Below are 27,278 nucleotides of genomic sequence, written 5' to 3'. Positions count from 1 at the left end.
AAAGTTAAACTTATATTGTATAGCATTAGTAGAAATTAATTGATATTAAATTGTTAGAGTATGCTTTTAGTTGTGAAATTGAAAAATGAAAATAAATCAGTCTAAATATATAAACAACATTTCTATTCTACCTTTATTGTTTTTGCTTGAAAATCAATTCACATTTTAAATTTTTTTTTCTTTTAAGTTGTTAAATGAATCAATAATTAGTTTTAGGAATAAATTTAAAACTAAAACTTATATAACTTTCAAGTAGAGTTAGCTTTTATTGTTTGGACATATAAGAAACATTTCTATTCTACTTTTTCTTTTTGCATGTTTCAGATTTTAAAATTAAAATAAATTCATTGTTTTTAATTTTTAAATGAATCAATTATTGCAATTCAAATGAGTATTAAAATTTAAGAGAAGCTATTCATAAAGATAAAGATAATGAAATATTTTTTCAAGATCCATTTATGTTTAATTGAAAAAATAAAACAAAAACATACGATTCTACCACACATGAAAAACCAAACATTTCATAAAAAACCAAATATCCAGTCTGGCAATCAAAATTCACAAATTCACAAATGCTAAAGAAACCCTCTACAACCCCAATCCAAATCAACCCTACTTTACCCAACCATTGCTCCAATCTCCTACAATTTCCTCCAATTTTCCAACTCCAACCAAGAAGCCTCTCCTCTCAAATTTTTTTGAGAATAAAAACTTTCATGAACCGTTGTAGAACCAAATCCTATGAATGGAAACATATTTGAAAATACATGTCAAATTATTTGTAAACTCCCAAATTTTGACACATAAATTTGTTCCGATTCATGAAGTGGTTGGCTCGAACTCAACTTCTTGAATGGGACTAAGAAGAACAAAATATAGGAGGGGAGGATCCTGGAAGACCAATATTCTAAATGAATAGCAAAGAAGCCAACCAATCTGGTTAAAAGTTTAATAGCAATATTTTACAGAGTATATTGAACAATTAGAGAATTCTTTCGAAAGTGATGATTATAATAGCCAAATGCACAAATCTATAATTCATATACCAGTCACTTGCAATCACAGGAAGAAAATAAGAAAAGATATTAAATGTCAACCTGGAAAAATTCACAAATTCACAAATGCTAAAGAATCGAATCCCTCTGCAACCCCAATCCATATCAACCCTCCTCTACCCAATCATTTCTCCAATCTTCTATCTCCAACCAAGAATTCTCTCCTCTCGAAATTTTTTTAGAATAAAAACATTTATGAACGGTTGCACAACTAACTCTTGAGAATGCAAACATATTTAATTATTAATTAATTAACAAATTTGTATTAGTTGGTTATTCATACAATAATCACATATAGGAAAATACACGTCAAATTATTTGAAAACCCTCAAATATTGACACATAAATTTGTTGCCATTGTAGAAGCCTCTCGGCTTAATTAGGCCTAATTTAAGTTCTTGTCTTGATCTTCAATCATGACTAGAGGAGCCATTATTCTTTGAAATCTAAGTGATTTGTTGGAATTAATAAACAATATATACATTTGAAAGCTATCTCTTTTTAATAAAATTTTCTTACTTCCAAACAAAATCACCTATATCTCAAAAACCAATTCAATAAAAAGAGTATTGGAAATGTCTACATCAACCAAGATTATTGTGAATGTAAATTGAGTGCCAAGCTAACTGAAACTAGGAATCAAAGAGCCCCTCCCAATAAATTACTAAAGAAGAGCCATCAAGGGCATCAAAATTGAGTAAGGAGTTACAATAAACACATAGGCATAGGCCTTGCATGAGCAACTTTTCCATATTGGTAAGGAATTCAAAGAGCCAAAAAGAATTCTAGTGCATACAGATGTATAAATATATTGTAAAAGAGTTGAGGAATTCATTTTTGAGGAATTCAATATTCAAGACCAGCTAGGCTTAAGCAAAATATTTAAAGCACCACATTAAAGAATTTTTGTTCTCAACTTTTAATATTTAATATATAATAATTGAGATCAATATTCAATGACTCGTGCTCAACCATAGGATGAGCTATTTGGGAGCACTCAGAGGAAAGTAGAGGTGAGATTGACCAATGAAAGTAAAGGTGCTCAACCATAGGATGTAGTTTTTTTTTTAATTTCTACTAAATCAACCACCCATAGCTGTGTAACCCTATTCCTAATAAATCAACCCCTAAGTAATAGGTCCAAACTAGAATAAATCCTAGACAAGCAACAATTGTCGATTTTTCCCCTTTCCAACCCCTGTTTATTCTAGTATGTAGATAAATTGCAAATATAATCCAAGCTATTAGTGCCCAAGTCTCTTTTGGATCCTAACTCCAATAAGAGCCCCATGCTTCGTTGGCCCATACTGCCTTGGAAAGTATACCTATAGTCAAAAGAGAAAATCCTAGACCAATGGCACGATAACTCAATTGGTCTAATTGGTTAGTAAATAACCATTTATGATAATTTATAAATGAAAGGCAAAAAGTATGCTTCAATTCTTGTTTTGCTTGGTCGTGTGAATTCCCATTTTTATTGAAGAAAAGAGAATTCTTCACATTAATAAAAATCTTTTGATTTATTTGGGACGTAATGACAAAAAATGCTATCGATGATAGGGATCTACATAAAAGAGTTGCATAATTGAGAAGTATCATACTTACATGCATCATTAACCAATGAGATTGTAAAGCAGGTACTAACATTGCAGATTGCTGCATTTTACCCGGAAGACCTAAAGAAGCAAAACCATAAGTTAACATAGCACTTGGCATGGTGATTGCACCTAACCACCAAGCATCCTGGCCCCGTACTTCTATAACTATATGAATCATGAAGGAAGTCCATGAAAGGAACATGAATGACTCATACAAATTACTTAATGATAAATGCCCTGAATAGAGTGAACGAGTAACTAATACTCTCGTTATACAAATACACGTCACTATCATGCCCTTTCCTCCCGAATTACTTAGTTCTTCACTTTTATAAACTAAGGTTCCCAATAAATGAGAGTGACAACAAAAGTAAGAGAAAAAGAGACATGAGTTGATATATGTTCTAGAGTTATAAATATTACAATAAACCCATTTATTTTCTTTAATATAGGATTCATTTTGTAAGAGAAAGATAAAATCGATTGATATGTCATCAATTATATTAACATAGATCGAACAATGATAGTAATTTACTATATAGGTACTCCATAGATTTTTTTAAATATATATGAAAGGGATTGAAACCATAGTATCTTATTAACAAGAATGCCGCCACTCAGATTCGAACCAAGATTATCTAGCACTGCTTCCTAAGAGCAGCGTGTCTATCAATTTCACCATGGCGGCTTGATATTTTTTAGCTACTATATTAGACTATTTTTCCCGAAATTGTCAATACAAATATTTAGAGAATAGTATTTTTTCTATTCAATGTCCGAATTGACATTAAATAGAAAAATGCAATGTTGGTTGTTATAACGGAGTATAGCACCATTTGGTAGCGTGTCATCTTGGGGTGGTGGAGGTCATGGGTTCAAATCTTGCTGCTCTGAAAGCAATGGTAAACAAGATCGTGTAGATCTATTCTATTATTGAACATTAATATATTCTTATTCGTCCTGAAGGTTAATACAGGAGATGCATTTATTTGCATGTTCCCGCAGAAACAACACAACTTATTAGTAATAAATTTGTAAAGGAATCTAAGTAGCTTGGTAAATACAAAAACTTATTTTTATCTTCTAAAAAAATAAGAAAAAATAGACTAAAATGCTAACTTAAAACAATCTTTAACTATATAAACAAATTTAGAAGATAAATGATATAATTTAAACTTTAGCCAATCAGGAATCCCAAAATAGTGTCCACAATTTTTGCCTAGCGGCACGAAAACCCCCTTGATGCTATAAACCACCCAACAAGACTTGCCAAAATTCTTTACTTTTTGCCACCGAGTCGGTTCATATTTGTCTAAATAACTTATAGTTTCTTCTAGCTTAGTTATAGTTTTAGAACAAACAGTTCTTATCCATTTCTTTTTTGAAAGAGATATTATTCTTTTATTTTTTGAAAGATAATTTTTCAATTTTGTTAGAAGTTTTCTAAGATTTTTTCTTATCATTTCATTTTTTAGAAGAGAATCTCTACTTTCTGTTATAAATTTTATAAGTTTATCCCTAAAAGAACTTATCAATCTTAGAAGAGAATCTCTACTTTTCGTTATAAATTTTAGAAGTTTATCCCTAAAAGAACTTATAAGTTTTAGAAGAGAATATCTACTTTCTGTTATAAATTTTTTAAGTTTATCCCTAAAAGAACTTATCAATTTTCTCATTTTTGTAAGAAGTTCATTGCACGAAGAGCGGCCAGAAGGAAAAGACGATCTTATGCTACAAAAATTATTCTTTTTTTGTAGCTCTACCTGGTTTATAGGTTCATTTTGTCCAAAAACAGATGAACGCTTTGTACCCAATAAACTATTGGTCCAATTTGTCAAATCTTGAAGAATCTCTCTTATTGAAACAAAAATTTGTTTTATAAAATAAAAACTATTTTCCATATGTTCCCAATGATCTATTTTGGGATACATGCGTACCCTCAACATAACAGATCGACTACCATTATGAGTATTCCAGTAGAATCAATTCATGCAAATTAAATCCTCTACTCGATAACGAGGCCAAAGAAAATGTCTAATTTTTTTGTCATGTATCTATGCAAAGAGGTTCATCTTTTTCGATGAGACCTTCATCATTTAGTATATCTTTACTATTTAATTATATACTTTGATCTATAGGGGTTTCTAGATTCAAAAGATTCAAAATTCAAAATTCTCTACGACGTCTTGGAAGAAGAATATCTTCGAAAATAAAAGAACTTGAATCTTTTTAATTGACATCCTCAATAGTTTTTCTTTTTCTTTGTCGTTGAGAGCTATCAAAAAGATTTACATTTATTCTCTTCTTCTTTAGTTTTGAGAAGAAGCTTGCGATTTTGTATATCAAAAATCGGTCATTAAAGTACCTTGGTACAAGTGGCATAGATCTTCGCCTTTCATCGGCAAAAATTCTAAAAAAATCATTCTTGTTATCTTGGAAGCAACTCTTGAGATACAAAATAGTTTCCAATAAATCCAAGTCCCGCTCTCCATTTTCCAAATAGGGCGTAGTTAGTTGGGCTACAACGACTTCATTACCAAGTTTCTTTTTATCTAGAAAACGGGACGCATTTCTGCCCTTGGAAAGCCAAGGAGCAAGTGGAAGTTTTTTGAGCTTGTATTTGGTTTTCCAAATGCGAATATTTTTCACCATTTCTTGATATGATAATTTATCCATTTTTTCTTTAGTTTAACTCCCCTTTGGGGGTTTTCTTCTTTTCCTCCTTCCTTTTCAAAGTGTTTTCAACCCCTTGGATCTTTGATTTCTTGTTTATTTTCTCCTTTAGCTCTATTTTTGGTTTCTGATGTGTTGCCTACCTTTTTATTTTTATTATCAAATCTAGAATCCAATTTTAATTTCAACTCATCCCATCCCTTCTTATCACCTTGAGAATTTTTCTTCGCATCGCATTTGAAAATAAGTTTTTTAATTGCTATTCACAGTCTCTCTTTCTCTGTATTTATCTTATCGTAATTTCTTTTACGATGATAAATATTTCTAAAGTCTCGAACTATAAATTCATTTATTTTCATTGCAAGTTTAAAATCTTGATGAAGTTTTTTTCGGAGTTCCTTTTTTTCTTGTTTTTCTTTCTCTTGTCTACGTTTTTCAGATTGTCGAGCAACCTGTCTAAATTTTATGTCTTATTTGTGATCTTGGAACCTTTTCTTAGTTCTTGCATTGTCTCTAAGTGTTTCTACTCATCTTCTAGCTTGAAAGCCTTTTCAGGTTCTTAACTTCTTGTGGAGTAGTCGCCAATATTAATTTTTGCAATCTCTGCTCTTTCATATTTTGTCTTTCTTGTTTTCTTTGTCTTCTTTCCTCTTTTATTTTTCAAAGTTCTGTGAGTTTATTCCTTTTATCATCCTCTCTCTTCTTGAGACTTTCTATTACATAAGAATCGACATCGAAATCTTGCGCTATTTGAATTTCCCTGAATGCCCACATGTGTTTGATGTATTTTCTGATTATATCCGGAGGAAAAAGGTCATCAAGATTTGAGGCTTTTTCACTTTTTTTTCTTATATCTGGAAACAACCAATAATTGGAATTTGTAATATGAATTCTTCTTAGTTGTCAAGTAATCAGAATTGTTCTTTTTCGAAGAATCAAAATTATTTTTCCTCTTCTTCTTGGAGTACCCAGGATTCTTCATTTGTTGAAAATTGGTAATAGCTTGATAATCTGGTTCTAGTATGTATTGAATTGCGGGTCCGTGATTATCTTCTTTTGAATGATCCAGATAACTATAAGAGAAAAGCTCATATCTATGACACTTGATGCGGTTTTTTAACCACCTCAAAAAACACGCGAATTGTTTTTCTCCCAAAAAGGATGCAAAGTCATTCCACCTGAATGGGCTGATAGTTCTGATACTTAATGTAAAGTATAGATGCCAATAGCTAACAAGATGAGAGAGGGGGGTGAATCATACAAACTTAATCTTCCATAAAATCAATAGAGTCAACCTCGGTAACTTATACTTCAACAATATAACCAAAACTGCTAAACATGCAAACTTATGAACACATAATCATAATAACACTCATAACACAAGATTTAAAATGGAAACCCAAATAGGGAAAAACCACTGTGGGATTTCGGACCCACTAAGAAATATACTCTTCTAGAGTATGCTCGGTTAAAAGCAAATCCTGTTAAATATTACAAACACATTGCTAGATGTGACTCGGTTAAGGGATTTCCCTCAGATCTGTTAGGATCTTCACTTTGTTAGAAGTGATCTTGTTAAAGGATTTCAAACACTCAACTAGAATGTTACCTTGCTAGAGGGTTTACCAATAAGACTGTTAAGTCCACTCGATTAAGAGATTTTCTGTCACTTACAAAATAACAGCAATAAAAATCTATCTGCAACTTCACATCTAAAATGCTAAAGTAGATTCTTATTTGCTCAAAACAATCTAGTCATAGGACTTATCTTGTCCCTCTGCTGGGCTCTCTACTCTGTTATTCAAACAAGTCTTCAAGCTTCTGTGCTCGGTAATCACTATGTAGCATCCCTTGTGCATACACTTGCCAACATACATTGTTTATTAACAATTCCTTATTTATAAACAATTGCTAACCTCTTAATCTCCTTGATCACATTTTCCATGATCAATCTTAGCCATCAAATCTTCAAACTTGACTAGATTCAATGTATCCTTCGATCTGAAAATGTTTTACCTTGCCTCGGTACTTGCATTCCCTTCTTGGAACTTGCACAAGGTTATTGCGGTTCAATCTGCGTTGTAGATATTCCTACCAATTTTCCTTTGCCATAGATCCTTAACAAACTTCTTGCACGACATTCCAATCATTTATACATCTCCAGCTAATCATTGTCCTTTATTAAATAATGATTTTATCCATCCCATGCGCACTGTCATAACTCAGTTGCAACTCGGTAAATACTAAACTTTACTAGGTAGACATTCCGCCTTCATTAACCGATATCGATAACCTTAGGGTTTACCGACTAGGTTCCTTGCTCGATGACATAGTATAGTATAAACCTTACAATCTAAACATCATAATCTCATCATTGTCTAACTTGGTAATAGTTGCCCATTAAATAACTTATTTCTCCTCTTATTCATCACATTCTTTCTGTGTCTTTTACCAACATCTTAATCTTCTTATAATCAATATTCTCAAGATATGGCAACATCATACTGAATCAAATAATCAATCTCTTGACATCAATGACAAAATAATGTTATAAAGATAGTCATCATCCTTCTTCAGTTATATCAATAATCTTCAACAACCTTCTCAATATCCTTACTGAATATCGACAATCTCCTGATATTGAAATGCCAACAATCTTTCTTACTGTAATGCCAACAATCTCCCCCTTTGGCATTGATGGCAAAACCAATAATTAAATGGTAATACCAACAAGATATTCAAATTGATTCGGATTCAGATTGCTGTTAGAATTCTCCTGTTATCCTTGAGCTGTTAAAATCTTCTGAAGTCTTCTCCATTTTTCAATCTACTCCCCCTGTCATTAGTCTTCTTTTATTTTCATCATTCAGGGCTTTCATTCAGTCAACCATTTAGTCTTCTAACCATTTAGTCTTCTCCCCCTTTGACAACAATGCCAAAAAGTAAAAGAACTAAATCATGATTGCTTCCTCTGTGAAGTGATTTGTCTTTTTGTGTGTCATCTCAGTCTCGATCAGATCAACTTGTCTCTATTCAAAATTTCCTGCACAACTCTATAAAAACCTTCTAAAGTGAGTGAATCAGCATTAATCCACACACAATATTCTATAGATTCATTGAATTGATGCTTTCACTGAACTTAAGATAGGGATAGGACCCCTAACTTGCTTCTGAGATACTCAAAAGTGTCCCTTGGAAATGGCTTTGTGAAGATATCTACTAATTGCTCCTTTGAACTTATATATTCTAGCACAACTTTCTTCTCTTGAACTTCTTCTTTGAGATAGTGATACTTTATATATATATGCTTTGTCTTAGAGTGCATCACTGGATTCTTTGAAATGTTAATGGCACTAGTATTATCACAGAATATAGTTACTAGCTTGGTAACTTTCTCATTTATACCTTCCAACAGTTGTTTGATCCATGCTATATTGGTACAATTTAATGTTGCAGCAACATATTTAGCTTCTGCTGTAGACTAAGAAATACATCCTTTTTTCTTTCTAAGCCAACTTACTAGCCTTTCTCCCAAAAAGAAAGCTCCACCACTTGTGCTTTTCCTGTCATCTATGTTGCCTGCCCAATCAGCATCAGTATAAACTTTTAAATCAAAATCATTCTTCTTTTCATATACTAAGCCATAATCTTCAGTGCCTCTCAGGTATCTGAAAATTCTCTTTATTACTGTCATATGTGTCTCCTTGGGATCTGCAGAGAATCTTACTACTATACCTACTGCATGTGCTACATCCGGTCTACTATGCACAACATATTGCAATTTTCCAATCATAGATCGGTAAAGTGTCTCATCAACAGATGCAGATTCATCATTCTTTGATAATTTACAGTTAGTAGTCATAGGAGTACTTACTGGTTTAGAATCCTCCATTCCAAATTTCTTCAAGATTTCCTTTATGTACTTGGATTGAGTAATGAAAATCTCATCTTTCATTTGCAGTATCTGTAAGCCTATAAAATACTTTATCTCTCCGATTAGTGACATCTCAAATTCTTTGCACATTTCATTTCCAAAATTCTTGCATAAGGACTCATTACCACAAAATATAATGTCATTAACAAATATGGCTGAGATCAGTATTCCATTGTCCTCATCTTTCTTCATGTACACATTATTGTTTTCACTTGTTCTTATAAAACCAATCTTGATCAAATAAGAGTGCAATCTTTCATACCATGCTCTAGGTGCTTGCTTCAGACCATTTAAAGCTTTGTTCAGTTTGCATACCTGATCTTTACTCCTATCTTCAACAAACCCTTCAGGTTGTTTAATGTAAACTTCTTCTTCTAGTATACCATTCAAAAATGCAGATTTAACATCCATTTGATATACCTTGAAATTTTTGAAAGCAGCATATGCCAACAATGTTCTTACACCCTCAAGTCTAGCCACAGGAGCAAAAGTCTCACCATAATCTATTCCTTCTTCTTGAGCATAACCTTTGCAAACTAGTCTTGCTTTGTTGAGAATAACCTCACCTTTCTCATTTAGCTTGTTTTCAAAAATCCACTTAGTACCGATTACATTTTTGTCCTTTGGTCTTGGGATTAGTGTCCATGTCTCATTCTTCTTGATTTGATCAATTTCTTTTGTCATAGCATTTACCCAATCTTCACTGTTAAATGCCTCTTTCACTATTCTCGGTTCAAATTCAAATATCAAACATGTGTTTTGTCTCAGTTTGTTCCTTGTCATCACTGGATCATCATTATCTCCTATAATCTGACTTGATGCATGTTGTCTTCTGACATACTTGTTTAATATAGGTTCGATAGGTTCTATATGATCTTCTTCATCACTCGGTAACTGGACATTATCTTCATTTTCTTCAGCAGCTTTCTCGGTAGGACTTCTCGGTTGAACATAAACAAATTCTTCACAATCTTCTGGTTCTTTGAAATTTCCTTCACCATTTCTTTCTGCAAATTCATCAATTTTCACATTTGCACTTTCCACTATTTTGTTAGATGATTTGATCAGACATTTAAATGCTTTACTTCTAGAAGAGTAACCAAGAAATGTTCCTTCTTCAATTTTCTGATCAAATTTTCCATTTTTGTCATCTTTGTGAACATAGCATCTACTTCCAAAGATTTTAAAATAACTTACATTAGGTTTCTTGTCATAACATATCTCATATGGTGTCTTCATAGTTCCTTTCTTCAGTTGAGCTCGGTTCAGGGTGTAAACTACAGTGTTGATTGCTTCTCTCCAAAATGTTTGAGGTACCCTCTTTTCTATCATCAGGATTCCTGCACAATCCACAATTGATCTGTTTCTTCTCTCGACTATCCAATTTTGCTGAGGTGTTCTCGGTGCAGATACTTGCCTCTTTATACCATGATCATTGTAGAATAAGTTAAATTCATCAGAAGTGAACTCTCCTCCTCTATCAGATCTAAGACATTTCAGTTGTCTTCCTGTTTCATTTTCAACTCTTGCCTTGTACCATTTAAACATTTGAAAAGCTTATGATTTTTCTTTTAAAAACATGACTGACATCATCCTTGAGTAATCATCCACAAATAATATGAAATATTTATCACCATAATAACTTTGAACTTTCATAGGACCACAAAGATCAGTATGTACTAGATCTAAAATTCCTTTAGAAGTGTAGGACTTACTTGTAAAGCTTGATCTTATCATCTTACCCATCTGGCATCCTCGGCACATAGCATTCTCAGGTTTTTCAAGACTCGGTAGACCTCTTACTTGGTGCTTCTTACTTATTTTGACCAGATTATCAAAATTTACATGACAAAACCTTTTATGCCATAACCAGGTATCATCTATCTTTGCATAAAGACACTTGTTCCGAGTTGAGTCAAGATGAAATGTATTACCTTTTGTTTTTGTCCCGGTAGTAGCCAACTTTCCATGCTTGTCATGAACTTTGACAATTCCTTTATGAAATTATATTCGGTATCCTGTATTGTTTAGCTGTGCTACACTCAACAAATTGTATTTCAATCCTTCAACCCAGTATACATCATCACATTTAGCATTGTCAAGAAGTGTTATAGATCCTTTACCTTTCACTGGACATGGTGCATCATTACCAAATCTTACATAGCCTCCATCATAGTCTTCTAATTTAAAAAACTTGTGTTTATCACTTGTCATATGATGTGAGCATCCACTATCTATGATCCAAGACTCATTATTATTTATGTGAGATATTAGGGCTTTTTCTTCATACCTTTCTTCATTAGATCCATCTTTAATAGCCACATAAACCACTTCCTTAGTATCAGTTTCATCAGATTCATCATCATTGGATTCCTCATCTGCTACTAGACGTGTTTTTCTATCTCTCCTTCTGAAGTCTCGGTGTCCTCTATATTGGTTATCTTTCTGCCTGTTATCTTGGTATTCTCTCTTTTCACTAGATTCTTTGTCAGGGTAGTTAGAAGCCATATGTCCTATTTTATCACAATTGAAACATTTTAAAGGTAGCTTTCCTTTATACTTACCTTTTCCTGTTGGTAACCTTCTGGCTAATAATGCTTCAAATTCTTCTTGCTTCTTGATTTCCTCATACAGTTTGTGCACTTTTTCCATGTTCTTGTGAAATCTTTCACTTGCTCCACTATGATCTCCTTCAGTGTACTTACTCATTTTATCATTGTAATCATCAGATTCACCAAGATGAAAAGAACTGAATGTAGATTCTACTTTATTTACTGAGGACCCATTGTTATCAAAATTGCTTAACTCAAATGCATGTAGCTTACCAATAGTAGTATCCAAAGAAACCGGCATGTTAGGTACGGACCTCAATTTATTGATTGTAGAGACTCGAATAGCATAAGCTGGTAGAAGGGTTCTCAACAACTTACTTGTTATATCCTTTTCTTCAATAGTTCCACCTGCTCCTTTAATTTGATTAACAATCTCCTTTAGTCTTGTACTGTATTGGGTTATGTTATCACCTTGATTCATTTTCATGGATTCAAGTTGTCCTGTTAGACTATCTACTTTTTCTCTTTGAACATGTTCATCACCTCCACACATAGATATGAGCTTAGTCCACTTTACTTTTGCATCATTACAACCTTCTAGATCATTAAACTCTGAGTCGGTCAATGCTGATGTAATTTCAATCATAGCTTGAATATGTTCTTGCTTTGCCTTTGTCTCTTCCAAGGTCATAGGGTTGGTGCTCGGTGCAATGTAATCATTCTCCAAATAATATGTTGCATATTCTCCAATTCCTGATAAATGTAGCTTCATCCTTTTCTACCATGTGGAGAAACTTGACTTGTTCAGCTTCGAAGCATCCCTTTTATACATCTTCGGATCTTTGCCTCAAGTACCTTTAAACTTTTTCTTCTAGAGTCCAAATCTCTGATACCAATTGATAGTTCTGATACTTAATGTAAAGTACAGATGCCAATAGCTAACAAGATGAGAGTGGGGGGGGGGGTGAATTATACAAACTTAATCTTCCATAAAATCAATAGATTCAACCTTGGTAACTTATACTTCAACAATATAACCAAAACTACTAAACATGTAAACTTATGAACACATTATCATAATAACACTCATAACACAAGATTTAACGTGGAAACCCAAATAGGGAAAAACCACTGTGGGATTTCAAACCCACTAAGAAATATACTCTTCTAGAGTATGCTTGGTTAAAAGCAAATCCTGTTAAAGATTACAAACACATTGCTAGATGTGACCCGGTTAAGGGATTTCCCTCAGATCTATTAGGATCTTCACTTTGTTAGAAGTGACCTTGTTAAAGGATTTCAAACACTCAACTAGAATGTTACCTTGCTAGAGGGTTTACAAATAAGATTGTTAAGTCCACTCGGTTAAGAGATTTTCCGTCACTTACAAAATAACAGTAATAAAAATCTATCTGCAACTTCACATCTAAAATGCTAAAGCAGATTCTTATTTGCTCAAAACAATCTAGTCATAGGACTTATCTTGTCCCTCTGTTGGGTTCTCTACTCTATTATTCAAACAGGTCTTCAAGCTTCTGTGCTCGGTAATCACTATGTAGCATCCCATGTGCATACACTTGCCCGCATACATTGTTTATTAACAATTCTTTATTTATAAACAATTGCTAACCGCTTAATCTCCCTGATCACATTTCCCATGATCAATCTTAGCCATCACATCTTCAAACTTGACCAAGTTCAATGTACCCTTTGATCTGGAAACATTTTACCTTGCCTCGGGACTTGCATTCCCTTCTTGGAACTTGCACAAGGTTATTGCGATTCAATCTACGCTGTAGATCTTCCTACCGATTTTCCTTTGCCATAGATCCTTAACAAACTTCATGCATGGAATTCCAATCATTTATACATCTCCAACTAATCATTGTCCTTTATTAAATAATGCTTTTATCCATCCCATGCGCATTGTCATAACTCAGTTGCAACTCGATAAATACTAAACTTTACTCGATAGACATTCCGCCTTCATTAACCGATATCGATAAGCTTAGGGTTTACCGACTAGGATCCTTAGGGTTTACCGACTAGGTTCCTTGCTCGATGACATAGTATAGTATAAACCTTACAATCAACAACATATGTAGAATATCAAAACAATCTAAACATAATAATCTCATCATTGTCTAACTCGGTAATAGTTGCCCATTGAATAACTTATTTCTCCTCTTATTCATCACATTCTTTCTGTGTTTTTTACCGACATCTTAATCTTCTTCTAATCAATCTTCTCAAGATATGGCAACATCATACTAAATCAGATAATCAGTCCCTTGACATCAATGACAAAATAATGTTATAAAGATAGTTATCATCCTTCTTCAGTTATATCAATAATCTTCAACAACCTTCTTAATATCCTTACTGAATATCAACAATCTTTCTTACTATAATGCCAACATCGGCTACTAATAATTTTTTAATTTTTCTGCAGCATTATTTTGTAGCCAACACACCATTTCAACCATTGCTTCCAATCCTTAGCAGTCAACTCTCGAGGATCGTTACAATTCAATAGTCCTTGCGAATCCAAAAAGTCCTTGGCATTTTGTTTGATGAAAGGATACGATACTCTGGATTTTAATAAATCTTTTGCATAGGAGCCTCTCATGCTTATTACTTGTTGCCATATGTTTTTAAATACATACGCTTGAGATATTTTGGGGGTTTCCTTCTTTTTGATAGAAGGGTTTATATTTCAATTTGGAGTGAATCTTTTTTGAATTACCTCAATATTTCTACTCACTTGGACGTAATATTGTAAATTGGACTTGATGAGAGTCAAAATACTTATTTTGAGACCGATAAGCACTAATTTTGCCCTTAAATGAAAAAAAATCATAAAGTAGGACATTTTCTTCCTAATCAATCGAATGCTCTTGTTTTGGAAAATAGAACCAAATTTTTTGATTCGAATTAACCCTTTTTTCAATCTAGATTTTATGTCAGGAGAAAGTTGATTCATTCAATTTTGGATGTCAACTCGCAATTTATTATGAATATCTCGATTTAACAAATATTCTTTATTCATCTTCTTGATTCTCTTATTCATTGTAACTATCCAATTGTCTGGATCTGCGAGATCCAAATCTATTTTGATCTGCATTGAAAATGGTTCTAATAAATCTTCCATGATTTCCAAAGAAAAATGAATATTCGATGTAGGGGTGGTCCTAATGATTATAGGAGGCTCATCATTCATTTGAATATTTTTTGTCTTAGTATCTAGCCAAATGTTGATCTTTATCTTTACTCTTTCTGAGCAAAGGAGTTCTATCCATTGGCAGATAGGTTTCATCCATTCAATAATAGGATGGATCCTTTCGATAATAGCTTTTTCTTGATGAGATGTAGAATTCAAAATCCATTTGCCAATAGGTCTCCAAAAAAAAGGAACTTTTGTTGGATTATTGAAAGGCAATTCATTTTCTATTCCATACATGAATAAAAAACTAGTTGTTTTGTTGTCAGTGTCAGTAGATTGGGGGGTAGATTCATACCGAGGTCTCAAGTGAAAAGGGTATACAATCTTTATTTGAATACCTTCTTTTCGGTATTCTTTCATCCTATCTTTGGGCACATCAATGTCCATCAATTCATATCCATCGTAATTACATTTAATATAAAATTCCCTATTCAAATTGGATAAATCCCGCTCCCATTCGGGGGTGTGAAATAATAAAACACGAACAATGTTTTTGGCTATTATTAATGAAGGGAAATATAATCTTATTCAAAGATTTGTATGTGTGAATAAAACACTCGCTCTAAGATAATGAAGCAATTTTCAATCGAAGCCCTACTCTATTTGACGACGACGATTTTCCTCTCTCTTTTTCTTTCGATCTTGATATTTGTCAAAATATATTATGAGTCTTGAAATCAAAATATCTTTTTTGATTTCCCTTTTAGGATTTGGCTTGCGATGTGGCTTTTGCATCATTTCTTTTAATCTCTCAAAAAGACTCGACTGTGGTCTGGGTATCCAATTGTTGACCACTAATACTTTTCATCTTTGAGAATGGACAACTCCTTTGACTAAAAATCTATGAAAAATATCCTTCATATGGATAACTAAAGACATGTATATCTTTAGTTACGAGGTCCTCCTCTGCTTCGTCCTCCCCTTTGTTCATTATTCCTTGTTCTGGTATTTGCTCTTATTCTTTTGATTGTTGTTTCTCATCTTTGAACCATCGAAAGAAGCCTTTCAAAATTCCTTCTTCATTCTTTTTTTGTTCATCTTCAAGCTCTAGTTCTTTTATTTTATCAAAGGGTTTAATAACAATTAGATGCCGAGCCCTTTTTGGACGAGTTTCCAGACAATCTTTGACTAACATAGTATCATAAATTCCTGATATTATGGTTGAGGGCCATTTAGGCATAATGCACCTATTAAAGTCTTGGATTCGAGGTTCATAATCATTAACAACCTCTTTCTCCTTCAATTTCATGAATTTGAGATAAAGGGCATAGAAATCAAAAAAATCTTGAAAATCTTGGTCAAGTTTCTTTTTGTTTTTCTTTTTAACATTCTCTTTTTAGAAGGAAGATCCTTATCCAAAATCTCTTGAGGGATCTTTTTAGTATCTATACATACCAAATAATTTGGTAGTTCATCTGAGCTCATTAAAAAAAATCGCGCATAAAGTAAACCCTACTCCATAGGAAGAATGTTACGAAGCAATTCTGATTTCATATTGGTGGTTTCAAGAAAAATCTGCAATAAATATTGAATGAATATTTTTTTATTGCAAGAAGCGATTTCCTTTTCTATCTGTCTGGTTAGAGGCATCGGTGCCAATGTTTTCAACACATATTTGGCTGAATCTTTCAGATAAACAACTTCAAATCTTGACAATAAATTTGCCAATGAAGCGTCATCCAAGAATTTCCTTTTTTCCTGTTCTTCTAATAAGAAGATATGAATTTGATTGAGCCACCATTTGGAAAGTATTTTTATTTTTTCGTTCATGGTTGAACAATTTTCTCCTTATTTTCTGGTCGAATTAAGGAAGTTCGATCAAGTTGGTTGGTAGAATCATGGGCATTTTAATGGGGCGGGAGTGGGAAATGACAAGGAGTTTTAATATTGATTGGGTAGAAAGTACCCATTCATTGAACCAGTCCCAAACAATGATGAACAACCAATAGAATGTAGGCGTAAGATTTGTATCTGGAAAACTAAAAGAGAGAAGAAGATGTAGCTAAATCTTGACATCATAGAAAAGCATATTGGTAAGGTTTATGAAATACAAATCATAGACAGAAAGGAAACACGAGTAGTAAGATGGAAATCGAAGGAAGAATGTCTTCATGTTAAGTATGCTGCAGAATATGAAGAGCATAACCACAAAATGACACTGATTGGTAATAGTGGAAATACAATCAAGGCTGGGCTTGAACATGCAACGAAAGATGCAAACCTGGCAAAGACTGTTTTGATGAGTGTTATTTTTCATATTCTTTTGAGAGGGCGTCCTATGAAAGATTTCCTAGACTATACCAATTTATTATCTTTTTTGAATGTTCCTCACTATCCTATGTCACATTGGTGAATAAACACTGGATGGGAAATGGAAAACTGTCTCTCTGAGGTGGAAAAGAAAAATTTACAGGAGAGTGTACAAGAGTCAAAATTTATTTCATTATCCATAGATGAAGTTACTATGGTAGATAACGTTGCTTGGGTCTATATGCATGTGTATACCATAAAAGAACACGTCCGCCGAGCTCATCTACTCTGTGTTCGTAAAATGAGGGGCAATTCAACAGCATAAAATTTATATTTGGAAGTTAAGAAAGCTTTGAATGAAATTGCTGCTATGGATGACTTGACAATTGCCAGGAAGTTGGTGTGTGTTGGAGCTGATGGAGTTGCAGTAATGCAAGGTCAAAGGACCGGTCTTTGTGCAATATTATAAACTGGTATTGCACCATACATGCTTGAGATTCACTGCATGGCCCATCGAATGAATTTAGCATATAGAATTGTAAGCACTTTCCCTACAGTGTCAAAAGTTGAAGATCTAGTCTATGAGCTCCACTCATACTTTTGTGAAAGTCCTAAATGTTTTGCAGAATTTCAGATTTTTGTTGAGGGAGTAACAACAAGAAACAAGCTTCTTAGGGATGTTGAGACCAGATGGATCTCCTTGCATGGATTAGCGGAAAAAGTTCTAACAGAATATCAATCCTTGATTGGACTAATGTACGAGCAACACCTCACAGTAGACTAATCTCTTGATCTCTTACATAAGTTAAGTGATATAGATACTTTGTTAACTTTAGCTAGTCTTCTTCCCATACTGGATTCAATGAACAAACTTGTTAAGAAAGCCCAAGACAGAACTATGTATATCAATGAGTATAGCACTCTACATAAAATGACATGCTTGGGCTTGGATGGTCTATATTAAGATCTAATAGGGTGAAGCCCAAATTTTTTTAGGTACCAGATAATTATAGATTTGAATCATGCTGACTTTTTTTTACATTTCAATTCAATAAATTAGTTATGTGTCTTTGCAAAAGGATTTCATATGCCAATGCACCAATCTAAGACGGGCAAGCGAGGCAGAGCAATACCAGTTAAAAGGAAGATTTTGATAGGATTGTTAAATCTGTTAGTGATAATTTGAAGTCTATTGCATACGAACATTCAACTGAGATTCGTGAAAAATTCCATAGAGAAGAAATACTTGAAGCCACGGGTTGTGGGTATCCTCAATTTTGGCATTCAATTGGAGATAATCCAAATGACACAAAGGTGTTTCATAAAAAAACTAGAGGAATTGATATTGACATTTTCAAAAGATGCATATTGCAATGGACAGCCAATAGAAGGAATTTTAAATTCAGATTATCTTAAAAAATAATGTAAATGCTCTACTTTGTGTATGAAACAGTAGTTGGATAACTTGGAGAATCTATTTGAACCTGGATTAATCACAAGGCTTCGGAAAAGGATAGATCAGAGTGAAGTATTACATAATACAATACCAGAATATTTCAAACTTATTGATTTATGTCAAATAATGATATTGGGGTTGGTGGAAGATGAGAGATTTTTCAGTGCATTAGGGATTTTTAAATCAAAGATTAGACAAATGATGGATCGCAGACTCAGAGTCAACATGAAGACAAAGAAATTTTTGAATAGCCGACTTAACATGAAGATGAACCTGTTAGTACTAGTCATTTTTCAGGATCTTGAGTCCATTTGGGATATAGAAGCCTCAGATTGAGTCACTGAAGTGAATTAGCAGTCGGTTTATATGTATTTATACTACATTTCTTGAGTCATATTACAATTTTCAATAATACAGCTGTCATTGATGATTTTTGGTATTGTATTTCTTGAATTTGTCATTCAGAACGAATACTTATTTCATATTTTTAATTGTGAATTTGAATTGTTAGTAAACAACTAGAATTTAGTTTCTAAATTATTAGTAAACAATTGAATTATTAGTAAATTGGTTCCACATTATGTTGAACATGAAATGCAACAATTTGTGTCACAAGATTCATTAAATTATTTATATTGCATAATTGTTAGAACCTTTCTACTATTCTACAGTAAATGCTTACCATGATGTTAAAACAACATTTTTTCCATTTTTCCAAAATGCCAACTCTTGTTAGGAATGCAATTTTTTTGGCTAAGTCATGTTGAGCTTCGATTCATGTCATGGGTTTATCCTCTGGTTTTATGGAAGTATCTTTTCATGGTTTCTGGTCATCTTCATGATGATTAGGGTTTTGTGTTTGTTTTTTGTCTTAATTGGCTAGTAAACCGAAGTTGTCATGCGTTGAAAATCTGAGTTATCCTCTCTTTATTTGTCCATGTCAACGTCAAGTATGGTCAAAGAGTTGGTCAGACAATGAGACATTTTTAATGTTTCATCTCTAACTCGTGGATAAATTTCATGTTTAACAATTTAAGTGGCGAGTTAGCGAGTGTAGGTTTGTGTTTAAATCACGAGGTCTCTAGCTTTTTGGGTGTTAGCATTTTATGTTAGCGAGATGGAGATTGTTAATGAAATTTCTTTGGTCGTGAGGTCTCAAGTTGGTTTGATTTCATGCATTATAGCTGCGAGAGTTAAAGAGTAAGTCATTAATGGACATGATGTGCCAGTGCTTGCACCTATTTATGAAGGTAACATAAAACATTGGAGAGTGAGCGACTATCCATTTTTGTTGGTACTCACTGGGTCGCTGCAGTTAAGAGATAAATAGTTTGAGATTTTATGGTTATCGCGTCAGTTTAAGTCACGAGCTTGCGAGTACTGGGAGATTTTATTTGTCTCTACCTCGCAAGATGTTTTGCACTTGACCATTTTATGTTGCGAGATTGCGACTAAGTGTGATTTTATGTTATCGGAAGGTCGCGACGTGTTCGTAGTTAAGTCATTTTAATTTGCGATCCTACGATGTGGTTGGTACCGCATCTTAGTTGGTTTGGTCGCTTGCTCATAAGTTTTGAAGTTGTTTAGCATTTTATGTTGCGATCCGGTGACAAGTAATTTTTGGGCTGATTTTGTGGTCATCGCATGCTCGTGGGTTTTTAAGCCTTAAGTCAAAAAGTTTTACGAGAATCCGATGGTGTTTAAGTGTCTTGTTATCGTGGGCTCGCAAGGGTTTATCGTGGGCTCGCAAGGGTTTAAGTCAAGTTAAGTTTTGAGTGGTGAGCTTGTAATGAAATAAGTTGTTTTGTTAGATTTGCAGTGGTCGCCAGCTTGCAAGTAAAGAAAGAATATTCCAAATGGTATTGGGGGATTGCGACTGAAGGGCTTGATGAAGATCAATGACTGTCGCTCACTTGCAAGATTCTTTGAGGATTTGTAAACGAGGTTGCTTTGTGATTAAGAGGATTTGGTATCATTATCGCTAACTTTCTTGTTACTTTCCAAATTTTTATAATCGGTTGCGAGTGTGCGATTAAAGATGGGGAATGGCTTGGTCATTAGCTTGCGAAGGAGATTGAAGGAAGTGCAGTTCATCATGTGAGATTGCGAGTTGTTTCCACATGCCTGAGTGACACTCTAAAAATTAACTGGGATAGAAAAGAGAAAAAGGGGTGCTAAGCAATCAAGGATTGACACGTGGACTTGTTTCTCAGGTTTTGTAATAGTTTTGAATGACAATAAAATAGAAGGGCATGAATTCAAATTTTGCTCTGGTACTTCAACTTTGAATTAATTTCACAGTAGCTAGTTCATGCAAGTGTGCCAATTAATGAGACAAGTGACGATACCCAAATATTGTAAATTGCATGATCAAGCTGAGACTTTATATAATTGCATTCTATCTTCGAAGTAATCCAGTGAATTGAGCTCTGCAGCAACATTGGAGAATTCAAAGTGTTGTGTGTGGGAAAATTTTAGAAAATTGGTTAAGTTTTTCTCCTACAACTAAAATGAGCAAGGCGACGACAAGTGGAGGTTCCAAGCCCAAGCCACTAAGGAAAAGAAGGATAAAAAATACAAAGAAGAATTTGTAGATTTGTTGTCAGGGACTTCCATTACTTTGAATGCAAATGAAATGGCATGGAAAGATTTATGGAGCCAATGCAGAAACCCGGCCATCCTTTATATGTCTGGTACTAATGTGTTTCATTATTTCTGGAATAATAGTGTTAATGGTGTCCTGATGTCAAACCCTTGGGATTTAAATATGGCAAAGTTAATTGCACCAGATGTGTATGATGATGTGGATTTAATAAAAAAATTGGCCAAATGCTATTGCCTAGTATCTAGGGTAATTAGAAGAAAGAACCAGTCTAGTTTCAATTAACAGAGCTAGCTTCGTTGAAGCTGTCCAGATTATTGGTGTTACATGTACGGATATAGATTTGGATCAGATTACAGAGGATTATGACAAATACAAAGGTGCTATCAAGAAGCATGCAATGCCAAGATACATGCCTAGGGTAGATAGGAAACCAGTTAGAATTCCATATAGTATCAAGCCACCATTTGACATCACACCTTTCCACCATTATATGCATTGTACAATCTATGGATTATGCAGAGTGTTGGGTTTTGATGGAGATTCAATAGTGTCAGTTGAATTACTGATGATGGATATGAACATTCAACACCCAAATGTTAACAAAGATTATTATTATGCTGGCTATGTGGTTGAACACATTGATAATGCTCTAGTTGAAATTCAGAGTGGTGCACCCAACCCTACATTTAAGCATTATTCATTGTTGATGCATTTAATCTTGTTCTATAATCTTAAGTTCATGGATAAATAATTGGAGCTATTCAAAGAAGAATTTGGTGTCTTAATGCCAATACAAAGATGAAACCAGGTTTGGGACAATAGTTCTCCCCATTCTTCTTTCCTTTACTTTGAAAATTGGATTATTTTGCCAATTATGCAAATGCTAGGACTAAATAGGAAAAGATTGTCAATTAATGTTAGGAGAGTTTTGAGACCTTACCAGTATGTTCCAAACTGGTCTACTTCACATCACTGGGGGGACTATTTCTTTCTTGATACCTTTACTGTGATCAGAGTCTATGGGTGTCCTTAGCCTCCCCATAGTTTACCAAAATTTGTTCCAATTAGGATTGCATTTATGGAGTTTATTTGGCAATTGACCCGAGTTGAAAAATAATATCTTGAGAAACACAGGAGGGGTTATTTTCTTCCTAGGCTTTGAGTTGTGTCTGATTTTACCATTGGTAGGAATTCCTTTGATGAAGTAAACATTTTCCTTAAACAAAATAGGCTGGTTAATGTTGTGTCTCGATTTTGTGATCCTGAACAATTTATTAAGCGTGCATTGCCAAAAATGACACCTTGGGCCACAATAAAGAACCATGAACCATTGGATTATGAATATGTGGTTAGAAATTTGCTAAGAAAAGAGGAAGTAAAAGAATAGAGAAGAAAATGAAAAAATTGACGAGAGTTGAAGAAAAATTGAAGGATGTTGATCCTATTTTCTCAAATTTTTGCCCTAATAACCCGTACCTAGAGAGGATTAACAAAATGTTGAGTTTATATGAAACTCTGATAGAACAAATGCCTCAAATTCTAGAAGTGGTTGCTCAGCAACAAGACCCCCAAGATGGACAATATTCACATGGCAAGAGGCCACTTATTGTATCTACTGATGATGTAGGGAGTGGAGATGAAGTTCAATCTGCCAGAGTGCCACCTACAAAGAAAAAAAAAACCAAAGAGGTGGGTGAAATTGTGAGGAGAGATCCTACTAGAGCAATTGTTACATAACAAGGACACTACTTTCATCAAATAAGGAGACATCTCAGAGAAGCTAGGTAGAATGAAGAATAGGGAGAAACAAATGAAGCCCTTGCTCAAGGCTTTCATGAGCGTGTGATGTTGTCAAAGGAGTTCATGAAAGATGATGACTTTATTAAGTCAGATGAATTTAAAAAATTTCGGAGAAGGTTGAAACAAAATTAATTAAGACAAAATTTGATCATAGAGGAAGGAAATGTAGAAAAGAATGAGGAGATTGTCAAGGCACTACATGAATATGATCCTAACAGGGAGAAAATAATTGTGGATCAGGAAAGACGATTGATTAAGAGTACTGGTATGATTGTGATGCCTGACTGGGATATCCAGTCTATTTTTATTATTGATCAGAATAGGAAGCAAGAGGACCCATTGTTTAAAACTGAATTTGAAATTGGAGATGTAATAAAAGGTTCAATATTTAATCCTAAGTCAAAGACACTTGCTTCTTGGTCTTTGGCCCATTCCACTCAAAATCCCCACCTTCTAAATATCCAAGTAGAAAAGAAATCCGACAGAATGATCTGGAATTTGCATAACACAAGTGACATAGAGATTGCCTCATTTTTTACTCAAGTTTCTTTCCTGAATTTATCAAAAACAAAGGATTTGTCAAGAAGATACACATAAACATATAACCAATTGATTGCATTAGCTAAAAAATAAGAATAGACACTAATGAAGAAGGCCTCTCTGGAGGAAGAGTTAGTGGAGTTGAAATAAAAAATTACAAATGAGCCCCCTCCAATGTAGATTACAGAACAAGTACAAGAAATACTAGTTGATGTGACAACAAAAACGGAGGAATACACAAATAAAATTGAAAATCTTGAAAATGAACAAAATGTCAAGGCTGTCTCTATTGTGTCAGAAATTCTGAAACATAGGATTAATGTATTGAAAGGAAACTTGATGGTAGTACACGATTTGCACATTTCTTTGAAAGAGGCAAGTAAAAAATCCTCTGAGGCTGTCGATTTTCTTGGACTTTGTTCAATGTTTGGTCAGAAAGAAGCAGATTAATGGATAAGATGGATATTGCAATGTTGTATAGTAACAAGTTCCCTCCCAAGATCAGTGACACTAAAGACATGGTGGGTGTAATGAATGCAACTTATGCATTTTTCACATGGAAGGATGTGCTTATAAATGAAAAATTGCAGACATTTGGGGAAGGTTATAGTAAATTGGTGCCTTCAATTTATGGTAGTAATGGAGAATTGAAATTAGTTTCTGATTGGACTAGTGAATTTGATTTGATTCTGGAGGGAGAAGAAATAATCAAGCATATATATGATCAGGTTGATGTCTATTTCTTTAACGGTATGCTTGATTCACTCTTCAAGGTTGAGGTTGACCATACAAATTTTATTGTTGAGGCTAGGGCAGTTACAGATGCCAGATGTACATAGTCAGTTGCAAAGTTGGAAGAGGTAAAGGCATTCAGTTGGCCAACAGACAAAGAGGTGGACATGTGGAAAGCCATGCTAAAGCAAAAGAAGATATGTCAAGTTGCTACCCAAGATTCCTCAAAGTAATCCCAAGCTTGTTGCATCCTCGTCTTATAAAAGGATTCCAAGATTAATTTGAGAGGGATGGCTACTGTTTTTTTTTATTGGTAGAGAGGGATGGCCAGTTGGCCACTTTTATTGGTGTTGAAAACTCTGATACAATTATAATATTTCAACTGTGCAAGAATTTGATAAGTGCATAGTTGAATTGCATTTTGAATTTACTTTCTGATATCAATATGAATATAACACCAATATCATTTGTAGTTTGAGATCTTCACATAATTGTCTTTGTGTTGAATTTATGTTTTCACTATGAATTGAATGGTCAAGGGTTTTTCAATTTACGTGTCTGCAAGGCAGATTATGGAATTGTTCTAGGATTTCTTTCAAGGAAAGAATTAAAGTTCTTGGGGCAGTTTCAGTGAAATCATTTTTTTTAATACAAATCTGATGATTATATGATTTGTATGAATCTGGGTTGTGTATGTAATGGCATATTCATTCTTGTTTATCTACATGTGAATCTTATTGAATTTTATTACTAGGTTGTCTTTGAATTGTAAGTGACTCTATGCCCTAGGATAAGGAACCAATCTATTGTCTTGATATTGTCTTGATGAAGTAACCTTCCAATTACAATAGTTGATTCATTGTCAGTGAATATGTTTTCTTGTTTGCCTTTGATTATGAAAGTGTGATTTTTTTGAGATCTGATCTAATGATTGCATTCTTTTTATATTAGATTTGATTAGATTTTGGATCTACCCTCATTTGTGTTTCATTATTACATCTTGTTTAGGGTTTGGGTTTTTATTGTGTTGTATATATTTGATCTCACCTACCCAACCTTAGACTATGTTGTTACTTCTTTGTCTATAACATCTATCATGGAATTGGATCCTCAAAAGATATTCCCTATAACTGAGTTGCATGCATATTTTACTAATTATTTTGTATTCCTATCTATTATGGTGTTTGATCCTTTCATTCTTAATACTCTTATGATTTATATGCTACGAATGTTTATGTATAATATATGGAGGTGTTCTACCATGTACATGTTTTCCCTCCTCCATAAAGATGGCATTTCCTCATGCCTATAATCAACATGTATCTCAACCTTTGTATCCCTGCCATTATATGTGTATATATGAATATAAATTATATATATATATATATATATATATATATATATATTCTTCTGTGAACATTCAAGATTTCCTGTATCTTATCCATCAGTATGTTCAACAAGTTTTCTGGGACCTCAAAACCCTCTTCCCTTAAGTAATCCACCCACCAATTAGAATGAGGTGCATCCTTAATATAATTCCATACTAACATAAATTCTGCATTCCATATGAAAAATATAAATGAAAAATTACATACACCATAACAATGGAACAAATTAAAAAAACTCTTGATTTCGTTCATTTGAAAGATGATAGAATTATACAATGGAGAGAAATAGATCATAATTTAATTTCTACTGAATAAAATTATTACTTCTATCAAAAAATAAATTTACATATAAATCCTTCAAGAACCTGCACAAGGAGTGACACTAAATGCTTTTCATTTGCTCTATAAATGACTATACAACTTGCTCCCTTCACCTAGACTCACTACTGGAACTAGAAAAGGAACCCCAAAGGCACTAGAATTTCAGAACCCTCAAGAGACCCCCCAAAAGAAACCCTTCTAATGGCCTTGATTTCACTTTTTATAGAAGAAAAGGGAGCAAAAAGATTTAGGCCAAGAGACACATGTCAACAAAGTATTTACTCTCAACAATTAGGCCTAAAAGGCCATATGCAATTCTATTACAAAAATATTCTTTATCCATGCGTTGGCCGTGAATCAAAATTTTCAACTAAAAATTGGTTGAAGGAAAACTGCTTGAGCCATGCCATTATCACCCTAATGCCTTCGGATGGAGTGTGAGATGTTACGTTCTGTCCAATAGATCATTTCCATTCTCAGAAGGGATACTGGGTCTTGGCAAGAAGTAAAGTCGCCCCTAAAATAGAGGATGAGCTTCAGCCTTCATGCCCAAGATCAGAGAAAATGGAAAGAGGAGCTTCAACCTTCATGCCCAGGATCAAAGAAATTGAAAAGAGGAGCTTTAGGGTAAACATAATATGCTAGGGAGGGGTCACAACTTCCATGTCGTCACAAAGATGACTCGTTGCCAATCCTCACCCAAACAAATCCTTCTTTCATTCCTCTATTGGCTCCTTCTTTGAACACCCTACCATCTAGTGGTGGAGTAGAAGCAGAGGATGTGCCATGCATGTCCTTTCTTGATAATAAAAGGCTTTCACGCCCCCTTTGGAAATCCTTCTCACTTTCACATCCCCTCTGAGAATAAACAAACTCACATAGGAGAAATAAATAAATAAATAAAATCCGGTATCATGGAGCACACAACCACTCCATTCATGATCCTACTCAAACATCATCTTCCTTTCTGAGGAAAAAACTACTCTCAGAAAATGAAAAAGGTTTCTTTTCTCTTCTACCAATTAAGTCATCACTCCATTGTATGTATAAATTTTTAACACTTCATCTGGTGATGCTCATTCACGTGAAAAATCATCATTTTGGTGCTTTCCACCATGACTCTAGACTCTAGAAGTCATGCCTATAAAATC

Source organism: Cryptomeria japonica, chromosome 2 (assembly GCF_030272615.1).
Source record: "Cryptomeria japonica chromosome 2, Sugi_1.0, whole genome shotgun sequence".
Classification (NCBI taxonomy): Eukaryota; Viridiplantae; Streptophyta; class Pinopsida; order Cupressales; family Cupressaceae; genus Cryptomeria; species Cryptomeria japonica.
This window is presented reverse-complemented; position numbering follows the sequence as displayed.